Here is a 14,421-nt window from a genome sequence, read left to right as displayed (position 1 = left end):
ACAGCATTACAACGAATTAGTTTTAAAATCTTAATTGACTCTGATTTGTGATTCTAGAATCAGAAAACACCTCATTCTGTAAAGTAGAATGAGTGTTCTGATCAGCTGAGCAGAGGCGGTTGGTTTTATTGGCAAATAGGGGCTGAAGAAAGCAGAAACCGAACAAAAAGTGGACTCGGTTTCAAAGTTACTTTTCTCTTAGGGTTAAAGCAGAAGAAACTTCCTTGTTTCGCTGACTCAGGCTTAAGGGAATTTCCTATTTTTTGGGAAACTGGCCCATTTCAAAGTTCAGTTTGATTGTGTGGTACTTAGCACGAACGACTCCGTTCTGGTTTGGTCTGGTCTGCTGGGGCCTAGTGCATGAAGCTAGTCCAAAACAGTGGCTTCCCAAAAACTTTCACACAACAAAGCAATGAAATGCTAATACAATCGTCAAAAGTAATAAGGAAGAACTCTGTGGTGTGATCTCCAGAATACATTATAGTGAAAAAAAATGGATAGGAATTTATACAGTATGCTTTTACCCAAAAAGAGAAAGATGGTGGTAATTTCAATATATATACATATTTTCTTAAATTTTCAAAATAATGGGAATGAAAACAATTGAGGTTTGTAAAGATGTTACCTATGGTGGAGGAAATAAATAGGATAGAGGAGACAGGGATAGAATCTAGACATCTCTGGAAACATCTTACTTCATAAATTTGGCTTTAGAACCAAGTAAATATTTCACATTGTGAAACTAAATTTAGCTTAAAGATGTCTCCCTATTTTGAGTCCTTATATAATGAACTGCAACCCAACTTAGTATGCAATTTAACTCACAGCCTAACTTAGGAATATACTTCTGTAACAAATAACTGAGTCTCAGCTAATCATCACAGGTGGTCAACTGATCAGCCCATGTTCAAATAAGGCAAAGGCCAACCTGTAGCCAATCAAGCTGTTTCTGTATCTCATTTCTGTTTTTTTTCTATGCGTGCTGTCTGGCCTCTTTGTGGAACGATACTTTCTGAACCTCCTCTGGTTCTGAGGGCTGCCTGATTCTCAAATTGGTCATTGCTCAATTAATTTCTGCTAAATTTAATTTTTCTAAAGTTTTAATTTTAACAATATCATTATAAAACAAAATTAAATTTACAAAAAGCAGTCCATAAAAAGCAAGTAAAAACCAGTAGCTCTTAATTGGTCCACTTGGTGGCATAATCTCAAAGGTACACATCATTCTAAATACAATAGCCCTTGTAACAACTCTGGGGCTAGGAGTGCCAATCCCCTCCACTTGGCACAATCAAACATCTACATATAACTTTCGACTCTCCAAAAACTTAATAGCCTACTCTTGACCAGAAGTTTTACTGATAACATACAGTCGATTAACACACATTTTGTATATGTATTATGTACTATATTATTACAATAAAGTAAGCCAGAGAAAATAAACTGTTATTAAGAAAATCATAAGGAGGCAAAGAGAGGGGTTGGTCTTGCTGTCTTGGGGTGCCAGAGGCAGAAGAAAATCCACGTATAATGGACCCTCGAAGTTCAACCTGTTTTTTTCAAGGATCAACTATAACTTTAAACCATTGAATTATTGTAAATCCACAGAGAGACAACCCGCAAAAACAAACAAAAAAAACAACTTAAAAAAAATCTTGGCCAGGCGTGGTGGCTCACGCCTGTAATCCCAGCACTTTGGGAGGCCAAGGCGGGTGGATCACAAGGTGAGGAGATCGAGACCTTCCTGGCTAACACAGTGAAACCCCGTCTCTACTAAAAATACAAAAATTAGCCGGGTGTGGTGGCAGGCGCCTGTAGTCCCAGCTACTCGGGAGGCTGAGGCAGGAGAATGCGTGAACCTGGGAGGCGGAGCTTGCAGTGAGCCGAGATGGCGCCACTGCACTCCAGCCTGGGCGACAGAGCAAGACTCCGTCTCAAAAAAAAAAAAAAAAAATCTTAAACTGTTTTAAATAATCATATTGGGGACAGTGGTGTTGATCGTGGTATTGTTAATCTGACACTGAAAATAACTGTTTACGTGAGTATTGTAAAAATGGATCTTTTTTGGTATAGGGAGATATGTATATAAATTGTATGTGTTTAAGTAAAAATCCTATAGTCTTAAATTGTGAACAGGAAGAATCAGTATGAACTCATATCGTATTTTATCTTTAAAAATGTATATCATTTTGTCTTAGCTCTGCCTGTTGATAATGGCCTAAAAGAAATTGCCAAACCAGTAATCATGAGCATCTTTTGTTCTTAGGTTGTGATCTGTCATGTACATTTTCCATTGAAAGGAACTAGGACTGCTTGAAGCAGCAGTTCTCAAAAGTTTTGCTTCCAAGACTTCTTCAAATTCTTAAAAATTGTTGGAGGTCCCAAAGAGCTTTTGTTTATGTGGGTTAAATCTATTGATGTTTACTGCATTCGGAATTAAACATTTTAAAGTAACAATGTACTCATTAAAAAATTAGTGAGAAGAATGCCATTGTTTTACATTTTTGTAAATGTCTTTAATGTCTCGCTTCATAAATGACAGCAGAATTGTTATAACTGCTTCTGCATTCAATCATAATGTAACACATCGTATAGCCTCTGAAAATCCCCATGTATATCTGTGAGAGAATGAGACTTTATAAGGGTAAAATAAAAAGGGCAAATAGTCAGTCGTCTGTATCTGTGGGTTCCACAATTACATATTCAGCCAACCACAGATAGAAACTATTCAGGAAAAAAAAAACAATAAAAAGTAATATGAATTTTAAACAATACAGCCTAACAACTTGACAGAGTATTGACATTGTATTAGGTATTATAAGTAATTGTAACTGAAACACAGGTTTAGTCACTCAACACTTGCAGAGTCCAGTTAACAAGAGCGAGGTCTGGTATAAAGAAAGTGACTTTGTATTCCAAAGCTAGCTTAGGGGAAGAAGTATGGGCTTCCAGCCTCAAAGGTACTGCTCCACTTTTGGAGCAGAAAGTGGGTACTTTCGAAAGGCAGGGGAGACAGCAAGTGGGTAGGAAGTCCACATGCTAGCTTGGCACGTTATCTACTAGGCAGTCAAGTTGGCATCTTTATGGGCAGAAATAAGTTATAAAAATGGCCAAAAACTTTCCTGGTGGGAAAGGGTTTCTCATCAGGTATACTTTGGGTTGTAAATCGACTGTTACCTCTTGAGGCAATCTCCTGGTGGGTGAGAGTTTGTTCTGGAGCTTCTGAGTACAAAGTTAGATGAACTTGCCCTGTAGGGAGTGTCTGGTGAAGGGGAGGTAAAAGGTTACAGTTGCATTTCAAACGGGCTAGTAGGAAGTGGAGAATAGCAAGAAACAGAAGAGAAAAGAAGAAAACTAATAAAAAATAATAACTCATTCTTTTTTTCTTAGGAAAATGGGGATACCCAGTTACATAACCTAGAGAAGATTTAAAGTATATGTGAGGATGTGCATAGGTTCTATGCAAATACTACCCCATTTTATATGAGGGTGCTAAACCAAACTAAAATCTGGCCCAAGAAAGTCTCCATACTTGCATACTTGAGTTCTTACTTAGGAATTGCAACCTAACTTAATAGATAAGCAAACTGAAAAATCTAATGGAGACATAATTCTGTAACAATAGCTGCATCTCAGTCAATCACTGCAGCCATACTTCAACCACTCACAGGTGGCCAAATGTCCAAACCAGGTCTAAATAAGGCAAACGCCAAGCTGTAACCAATCTGGCTGTTTCTGTACCTCACTTCTGTTTTTTTTTTTTTGGATTTCAGTTTCCTTTTTCTATTCTTAAAATCTCTCCAACTGTGCAGAGATAACTCTCTGAATTTGCTGTGATTCTGAGGGCCCAATTTGCGAATTGCTTTTTCCTTGACCAATTAAACTTTGTTGAATTTAATTTGTCTACAGTTTTTCTTTTAACAAGGGAGATGAGCATCTGTGGATTTGGGTATCTGAGAGGGGTCCTGGGACCCTCAGTATCCTTGGGGACATGGATACTGAGTGATAACTCTTACTATGAAAATAATCTTGACATCACGGACCCCATAAAAGGATCACAGGGACTCTTAAGAGGACCTGGGCCAAGCTTTGAGAACCTCTGCCTTGGAAAAATGGCTAACCCCAGGCCTGGGTTGGATTACGAAATGTAAAGAAAGCCTGGAACATCTTATCATGTCAGAAAGCAGGGAAGTTTTAAAGGCCAGTAGGGTTATGTCAAAAGGATTTGGGAGCCAACTTAAATAGGTTCCCACTGGTTAAAGATGGGAAAATTTGAGCATCAACAAGTATAATAACTCCAGTGGATTGAAAAATATAAAATATATTCACATACATGAATTCATAATGATTTTTTAAAACCTCACTTGTCACCTTTGGATGATGTTAGGGAACTGTGATGTTGTAAAATATATATTTGGTCTTCTTCCATTTACTGGCACATAGCTTCTAAAATCCTTGCAATCTCCAAAGTCATGTGTCTTTTTGTATGCTAATGATTCATGACTAGCTCTACCCTGGATAGCCTCAGGATGAGAATTGGTCACTGGAAAGAATAAGGCATAATTACGGGGTTGGGACTTCCAGCCCCACCACCTCAACTTTTGGTGAGGAGAGAGGGGCTGAAGGTTGAGTTCATTACCAATGGCCAATAATTTAATCAGTCATGCCTGTGTAATGAAGCTTCCACAAAAATCCAAAAAGACTGGATAGCTGAACATATGGAGGTTCCTGGGGGGTGGCAGAGATGGCATGGAAAGTCCACACCCCTTCCCAGATATCTTGCTGTGTGCACCTCTTCCATCTGACTGTTCTTCTGTAGCCTTTGTAGTATCTTTTACAATAATAAGCCAGAAAATGTGTTTTCCTGAGTTCTGTGAATTGTCTTAACAAATTAATAAAGCCAGAGCAGGGCGGTCATAGAAACCCCAATTTATAGCCGATTGGACAGAAATATGGGTGACAACTTGTTACTTCAGATCTGAAGTGGGAAGAACTCTTGTGGGGCTGAGCCCTCAATGCCCTCAACCTGTGGGTTCTGATGCTATTGTCAAAGGTGTGTGAATCAGAGCAACTCCATCTCAAATAGCTGGGTAAAATGAGGCTGAAACCTACTGGGCTGCATTCCCAGATGGTTAAGGCATTCTAAGTCACAGGATGAGATAGAAGATCAGCACAAAATACAGGTCATAAAGACCTTGGTGATAAAACAGGTTGCAGTAAAGGAGCGGGCCAAAATCCACGAAAACCAAAATAACGAGGAGACTGACCTCTGGTCATCCTCACTGGACACTCCCACCAGCACCATGACAGTTGACAAATGCCATGGCAACGTCAGGAAGTTACCCTATATGGTCTACAAAGGGGAGGCATGAATAATCCACCCCTTGTTTAGCACATCATCAGGAAACAGCCATTAAAAATGGGCAACCAGCAGCCCTCAGGGTTGCTCTGACTATGGAATAGCCATTCTTTTATTCCTTTACTTTCTTAGTATAGACTTCCTTTCACTTCGCACTGCGAACTTGCCCTGAATTCTTTCTTGCACGAGATCCAAAAACCCTCTCTCGGGGTCTGGATTGGGACCTCTTTCCTGTAACATATTTCTCTGTCCTGTAACACTGTCTCCAGGTAGATAGTGTCAGAACTGAATTGAATTAGAGGACACCCAGCTGGTGTCTCCTGCAGGATTGATTGCTTGCTTGAGGTCGGCTGGTCGGGGGGCGGGGAGGGGAGGAGAACACCCCTGCTTCTGGTGTCAGAAGTGGGTTGTGAGACTATAGTGTGAGAAACTGAATTTGTTTTTCCTCTCTATTCTTCAGAAGAACTAACTCATTTTGAAAACTGGTAAGGAAAAAAATCAAGCATTTTTCTAGGCCCTCTATACAAATTGCATCTTAAAGTAATAAAATGATTTATGAGGGGAAATTTCTTCAAAGAATCATTAAAAAGCCAATGAAAGAAAAGGGGATGGCACAGTTAGAATATCACCATTTTGCAACTGTTAAAGTTTATTAATAAATCAATGCAGTGGTTTATCCGTCAATATCTGCAAACATCTCAAAAAGGGACTGACTGCGCCTCCTGGTGGAAAGCTGCCTCATTGCCTGTGAAGTTGCCTTGCCAAACAAAAACTGAACCTGAATCTGATCAAGTTTCTAGATCTAACTAGTTATTTAATAACAGAGGAGCTCCTTATACAACACCAAAATGATACATTGAGATAAATCTAGATTGTAGGAACTGCAGATAAGTGACTGGGTTTCTTATAAAATATATTGAGTAAAAAGAAAGGAGAGAGAGGAGAATCCATAGATTAAAAGAGACAGAGGGAAATTTAAACATTACCTCGTTATATTAGGGAATTGTCATTAATTTTTTTGTATATGATGATTTGTGGTTATATTTTTGAAAGGAAGTTCTAAAATCTTAGAGATCTCTTCTGAAATATTTATAGATGAAAGGGTAAGAGGTCTGAAGTTTACTTCTGAACAATTGAGAAAGGAGGAAGAAGGCATAGAGAAATAAGACTAGTAATAAGTTGGCAACTGTTGAAGCTATCTGATAGCTAAATGGGGGCTTATTATAGTCTCTCATACACTATTTTGTAAATATTTAAAAATATTCTAAATAAAAAAAATTTTAAAATTATGCCTTGAGGCTGGGCACAGTGGCTCAAGCCTATAATCCCATTGATTTGGGAGGCTGAGACAGGAGGATTCTGAAAGCCCAGGAGTTCGAGACCAGCCTAGGCAACATACTAAGACCCCCGTCTCCACCAAAAAAAAATGCCTTGAAGTAGTAACTAAACTGTGTATTTAAACTATTACTAATCCTCAGTCTGTCTTATTACATTTTGGACTAAAATTTTGCAAACTACTTAGATTGGAACTCTCAACTTTGTTATGGTGAGATGTGAACAATTGATACTAAAGGGAGAGTAAGCCCCTGATTGCTTAAACATCACAGGAAATACTATATTTAGGTTCCCAATTGTTACCGAGTGCAGGCTCAGCTGCTCACCACTTGCAAAGGATGAACTACAGCTAAAGGAAAGTTACTTTATTCCAGAGCTAGCAGTGGAAAAATGGCCAAAGCTAGTGCCTTAAAGAAACCGTTTCAGCTTTCTAGGTCAAGGGTAAAGGCTAAAGGGGAGTTTGGTATGATGGGCATGCAGGAGTGGTGATAGGGGTCAGCTCATGTGACTTGTTCTGATGACTATCTTGAGCTGTTGCCCCATCTGGTGTGTGGGCTGGTGCCATCTCTGGGACAGCCAGGTTGCAAATTAACTGCAGCCTTGAAGTAATCTCCAGGTGGGGGAGAATCCCACAGTAGACTGAATTGCTTCAAGATTTAGTCTCTGGAACTTCTAAACAAACACATAATTAGATAAGGGAAACACGGTGCAAGGGGGTGCCTGGGAGAAAGAGTGAGAGCAAAGACTATTATCTCATTGTTAAAGGCAAGACAAGGAAGGGGCAGGAAAGAGAGAGAAAAACTTTCAAAAACAGGACGCTTAGTTACACAGTGAGTCATTTGATAACCCAAATGTTTCCTTTGCGAGTGAAGTTAAATACATTTAGTATTTCTTGAATTTGGAACCATCATTCTGGCTTACTCTGGGAAATTACTACATTCCCCCCACTCCCCACCACTACCACATTTGAAAATAAACATAAATAAAATCAATATTGCTTAGAAAAATATACCACTGGCTACTGACGGCCACATTTCCATCCTTTCTCACTTATCTCTGGCTGTGAAACTCATGAGGCTGGGTTGAATAAAAAGGGAGCAGTGAGAGACCGTGTTCAGCTTAGCACAAGCAGAAAATGTGGACTCACAAATTCAGACAGTCTGCAAGACCTGGGTAACTACTGGAGACATTCCCACCAGAGGGCACTCTAACTTGCTGAAAAATTATAAATACAGGTAAATTGCATTTTATCTAAGGCCTCAGTAACCAGCCCACAAAACTCGGAGGAGCTAAAGCACAGTGGGCAGGGAAGAGATGGGGCCAGGAAATAAGATGAGGAGGTGTCTTCTGTCAGTAAGGTTATGTCTTCAACTTTGGATCTGTCTAATAAGGGTCTCTACACCTCCAGCTATGTTTTTAAAAGCCAGTAGGGTGCTTCATTTGCCCCCTGGCAGAGTGTACTAATTGGGGCACACAGGCCGTGGATTTCAGAGGCTGTGGAGAGAAGGCAGATTTGAGTGCAAGACCTCCCGTCAGACTGGGTCTGCAACCAGGAATGGAGATGGGAGTTCCACATCCAAGTTCCCTTTCCATTGTTCAGTCAAAAGTTTAAGAGCCTTTGTCCTATCTTCATTTTAAGCACCATTGGTCCCACATAAATGAAAAAAAAATTAATTTCTCCAGAAATCCCTTTATCTCCCTGTAAGATTTTTTTTAGCCAAAAAAAAAAAAAAAAATATATATATATATATATATATATATATATATATATATAACTTCACCCAACCATACAAGACATTATTATTTTCAAGGGGACAAGGAGGCAAACTTGCTCATGTTGATCAGAAAAATCTATGAAGATGCACAAGCGAGGGCATTCTCTTACAAATCCCTACTGTGGAACTTTTCTGGTCAGTGTTTTGGAGATACACAGAAACTAATGGCATCAGCAATTCATGGTGAAGTTTGCTACTTATAGGGCAGACGGTCACACACAGTGTACCAGAGACAGAGTTTTGAGCTGCACCTTTAGTTGAATATTAGTTTCCATCTGGGGAGCACAATGGGTTTGACTACCACTGTCTTCTTATCCTTCTGATATTAGTAGAGCAGAATCACTTGTCTGACGTCTTAAACATTTAGTAGTCTAAAACAATATTTATTTGCTCAAATTTGACTTCTAGTTGGACCCCGGCACTCTCAGTGGCAAGTGGTGCAGTGCCAGTGAAACTGTCTTTAGAAAGAGCAACTGATTGGCCGGGCGCAGTGGCTCACGCCTGTAATCCCAGCACTTTGGGAGGCCGAGGGGGGCAGATCACGAGGTTAAGAAATCGAGACCATCCTAGCTAACACGGTGAAACCCCATCTCTACTAAAAATACAAAAAAATTAGCCGGGCGTGGTGGTGGTCGCCTGTAGTCCCAGCTATTCGGGAGGCTGAGGCAGGAGAATGGCTTGAACCCGGGAGGCGGGGCTTGCAGTGAGCCAAGATCGCGCCTCTGCACTCTAGCCTGGGCGACAGCGAGACTCCGTCTCAAAAACAAAAACAAAACAAAACAAAAGAAAGAGCAACTGATTAAAATCACTAACTTTGTAACACAAGAGTCCTCGAGTTCTCTGCAAGAGTTTCTGAACTTTGTGTTTTCATTTCAATGATCATTTTAAAACTCTGGCATGAGTATATTCTAGATCACTTGGATGACCACCTTATAACCAAATACCCAAACCGTATGAGTGTTTACAATTGTGTGGGAGCCAAGAGGAGGCCCTGTAATGTTCTGGCACTTTATATGAATAAAGGTTTCATAGTCGTTCAGATGTAGGGAGGTGGTGAAGACAGTCACCTCCTAGCACACTTCACATGACACTTCCTTTAGTAGGTGAGGTAATAAATAGGCCAAATGGAAAAGCATTTATTATGACTTTTAATTGTTCTAATATTTTATTACTATCGCAACTTGGAGGGTGCTATGAAGCAGATCAGCCCTTCAAAACAATGAATTGTTTCAAATGATTGTCATTATTTAAAAGGAAACATAGAAACAATGCCCGTGACTCAAATAATGTTCCAGTGTATTCAAAGTCAATGCAATACACAATGAAGCATAAAATCTCCAAATGCATCTTTCCACTATTCAACCCATACCATTGTTTTTGTTTTATGAAAACATTATTCCTTGAATTTTATTAGTTTTATGTTTTTGTTTGCACTTAACTTGAAAATTGATTTCAGTTTTATAGTTGAAACAAACTATACACTGAGTGTATATGTAATTTGATGCTTATGAACACTTCAATAAAGGAATAAAAATAATTTAACACTGGAGATATGCAATAATTTTTTGCTCCTCTAAAAGGGATTATTATATTATTTAACTTTGAAAAACACTGTTATAACATCATGTAAGTTTATTTTTTCTATAAAGTTATTAATAATCAACAGGGAGTAAACTAAAGAAAACCAGAGTAGGCATATAATCAAAAGCTCAGCTGCACTGCCTTTTAGGGACTAGAATGACAACTAACTTTGTAGGATCTAATATTTTGTTCAAAACACATTGTTAGTATTATTTTTAGTTGACAGATAATCATTATATATGTGGCAGGGCATGGTGGCTTATGCCTGTAATCCCAGCACTTTGGGAGGCCAAGGCAGGAGGATTGCTTGAGGTCAGGAGTTTGAGATAAGCTGGGGCAATATAGTGAGACCCTGTCTCTAGAAAATAATAATAGTAATAAGTATATATATTTATGGGATACAATATAATGTTTTGAATACACTGTAGAATGATTAAATCAAGCTAATTAATATATCCATCACTTACTAATTTTCTGTGGTGAGACATTAGAAATTTACTCTCTTTGGCTGGGCACAGTGGCTCACACCTGTAATCCCAGTGTTTTGGGAGGTTGAGGCGGGAGGATCACTTGAGCCCAGGTGTTGAAGACAAGTCTGGGCAACATAGTCAGACCTCCGTCTCTACAAAAATTAAAAAACCAGCGTGGTGGTGTATGCTCGTGGTCCCAGCTACTTGGGAGGCTGGGATGAGAGGATCACTTGAGACTGGGAGGCCAAGGCTAAAGTGAGCCATGATCATGCCACTGCACTCCAGCCTGGGTGACAGAGCAAGACTCTGTCTAAAAAAAAAAAAAAAAAAAGAAAGAAAAGAAAAAAAGATTTATTCTTTTAGCAATTTTGATGTATACACTATTTTAACTATAGGCACTCTGCTGTGTAACACATCCCACAAATTTATTCCTCTCGCCTAACTTAAATCTTGTACCCTTTGACCAACATCTCTCTGTCCACCCACTCCCCCTTACTCCCAGCCTCTGGTAACTACCATTCTACTGTTTACTTTCATGAGTTCGACTTTTTTTAGATTCCATGTATATGTGAGATCATGTAGTATTTGTCTTTATTGCCTGGTTTATTTCATGTACTATAACGTCCTCTAATTCATTCATGCTGTTGCAAATGACAGGATTTCCATATTTTTTTAAGGCTGAATAGCATTCCATTGTGTATACATACCACATTTTCTTTATCTATTCATCCACTGATGAACACTTAGGTTGATTCCACATCATAGGCTATTGTGAATAGTGCTGCAATGAACATGGGAGCACAGATAAAAAATCTTTTCAACATATTTATTTCAATTCCTTTGGATATATATCTGGAAGTACAATTGCTAGATCATATGGTAGTTCTATTTTTAGTTTTTTGAGGAAAGATCTAGTATTCTTAGATGTGAGAGATTATTCTTTAATTTCAACCTAGTAAATTACGTTTCATAATGATGCAACTCATGGAACCTCAGAGGTTAAGTGTTTAAGCCTAAAGTTTTCTAAAGTCTTCCAGAAAGGTATGTTTTCTTTTTGTTCTTCCTTTCCTTCTTTTCTCTTTTCCCACCATGAGTAACTAATTTTGTCTTTTTTCTCCTTAGTTTTAGTTGATTTTCTTGGTTGAAAGATGGCTTTTGGAGGGAAAAAAAGTGGGATCTGAATCATTTCAACTGATTATAATACAAATTTACATAGTAATTGATACAATTTGCCTTCATTTTTTACTTCATAGACGTGACTTAAGAGTCTTAAAAGTCTTTACTATTAGTAAAAAGTATTGTTGAGCATTGTATATAAATGAGGCTGTCTTCTGTTTATGCTTCCGAAATAATTTCTTTCAAAATTGGAGTCAATCCTCTCAAACCATGCTGCTGCTTTATCAACTAAGTTTATGTAACACTTGACATCCTTTGTTGTCATTTCAACAATGTTCATAGCGTCTTTACAGGAACAGTTTCCATCTCAAGAAACCACTTTCTTTGCTTATCCAGAAGAAGCAACTTCTCATCTACCAAGCTTTATCATGAGATTGAGGCACTTCAGTCACATCTTCAGGCTCCAGTTCTAATTCTAGTTCTCTTGCTATAGCCACCACATCTGAAGTTACTTCCTCCACTGAAGTCTTGAACCCCTCAAAGTCATTCATGAGAGTTGAAATCAACTTCTTCCAAACTCCTGTCCATGTTGATACTTTGACTTCCTCCCATGAATCACGAATCTTTTTAATGGCATATAGGACAGTAAATTCCTTCCCAGAAGGTTTTCAATGTACTTTGCCCAGATCCATCAGAGGAATCACTATCTATGACAGCTGTAGCCTTACAAAATGTATTTCTTAAAGAATAAGACTTGAAAGTTGAAATTACTCCTTGATCCATGAGCTGCAGAATGAATGCTGTGTTTGAAGGCATAAATACAACATTGATTTCTTTGTACATCTCCATCAGAGCTCTTGGGTGACAAGGTGCATTGTCAATGAGCCATAATGTTTTGAAAGAAGTCTCTTTCTAAGCAGTAGTTCTCAACAGTGGGTTTAAAATATTCAGTAAACCATGCTGTAAACAGATGTGCTGTCATCCAGGCTTTGTTGTTCCATTTATAGATCACAAGCAGAGTAGACTAAGCAAAATTCTTAAGGGCTTTTTAGGGATTTTCAGAATGGTAATTAGCAATGGCTTCCACTTAAAGTCTCCAGCTACATTCGCCCCTAACAAGAGAGTCAGCCTATCCTTTGAAGCATTGAAGCCAGGCATTGACTTCTCTCTAGCTATAAAAGTCCTAGATGGCATCTTCTTCCAATACAAAACTGTTTGGTCTACATTGAAAATCTGTTGTTCAGTGTAGCCACCTTCATCACAGATCTTAGCTACATCTTCTGGTTAACTTGCTGCAGCTTCTACATCAGCACTTGCTGCTTCACCTGGCACTTTTGTTATGGAGAGGGCTTCTGTCCTTGAACCTAATGAACCAATGGAGAAACAGCCAGTTGGTGGAGCAGTCAGAACCCACAAAACATTTATCAATTAAGTTTGCCATCTTCTATGAGTGCGGTTCATTGCACCACAAAACAATTAGAATAGTAACAACAAAGATTACTATGAAAGATCACCATACCAGATATAATAATGAAATAGATTGAAACATTGCAAGAATCACCAACGGGTGACACATAGACATGAAGTGAGCATATGCTGTTGGAAAAATGGTGCGGATAGACTTGCTTGCCATACAATTGCCACAAAACATTAATTTGTAAAACATGCAACTTATGTGAAGTGTCATAAAGTGAAGCACGATACAACAAGGTATGCCTGCATTTGACCCAGGAACTCTGGCCTATAGCTTCAATCAAAATCCCAGGCTAGGCGGTGGCTCACACCTGTAATCCCAAACTTTGGGAGGCTGAGATGGGTGGTTCACTTGAGGCCAGGAGTTTGAGACCAGCCTGGCCAACATGGCGAAACCCCGTCTCTGCTAAAAACACAAAACTTAGCTGGGCATGGTGGTGCACACCTGTAATCCCAGCTACTTGGGAGGCCGAGGCAAGAGAATTGCTTGAACCCAGGAGGAGGAGGTTGCAGTGAGCCTAGGTTGTGCCACTGCACTTCAGCCTGGGTGACAGAGCAAGACTGTCTCAAAACAAACAAACAAACAAACAAAAAATCCCACCGATAGTTTTCAAGGCTCTTAGTAACCTGCCTTTATTTTGCCTACACCACTTAATTTCACCCTCTTCCCCTGCCTCAACCCTACATTATGGAGCAATTGCATTTCTGTCCCTCAAAAATATCACCGTATTCACTACCATCTCCTTGACTTCTTCCTATCTGCTAGCAGAGAGTCTTACCCAAGTCCTACTGCCTCTGTAAACTTTGACCTCCGTGGCTCAGTGATTTTCGCTTCTTTTGCCCATCTAAAGGCTTCTTTGTCTGTTAAACCTATGCTAAGTTTTGCTTTCACAAATGGCTCAGTTGAAAAATTTATTCAACATCCCACTCTGCATAGCTTGAACATACCTGAAATATCTATTATTTGGAAACAGGCACATCCATATCGTTGCAGGACATCTTGGAATAGAGTTCATTAAGAAGTTTAATTAGCAGGAAATGACGGATGATAACATTAGTAAATGTCTGGTGGCTAAACTGACAAGGCCCTGTTTCCAAACTTCCCATGTGGTGAACACCTCACGCTGCACTCACCATGGCTAAAGCTGTGGGAAGCTCCTCTTTCCAAGCCTCATCATTTCCAGCCACAGCCTGCCTCTGACTCCACAAGAGCAAACTCTGTCAAATAGAATGTTGTGGTTTTACTTACAGCTGTTCTGCTGGACGTTTTCAGTATTTATAAACCATGTGCTTGCTCTTAAAACTTGCAGAA

The sequence above is a fragment of the Pongo abelii genome, chromosome 13 (genome assembly GCF_028885655.2).
Source record: "Pongo abelii isolate AG06213 chromosome 13, NHGRI_mPonAbe1-v2.0_pri, whole genome shotgun sequence".
Taxonomy (NCBI): Eukaryota; Metazoa; Chordata; class Mammalia; order Primates; family Hominidae; genus Pongo; species Pongo abelii.
Note: the sequence above shows the minus strand (reverse complement) of the source record.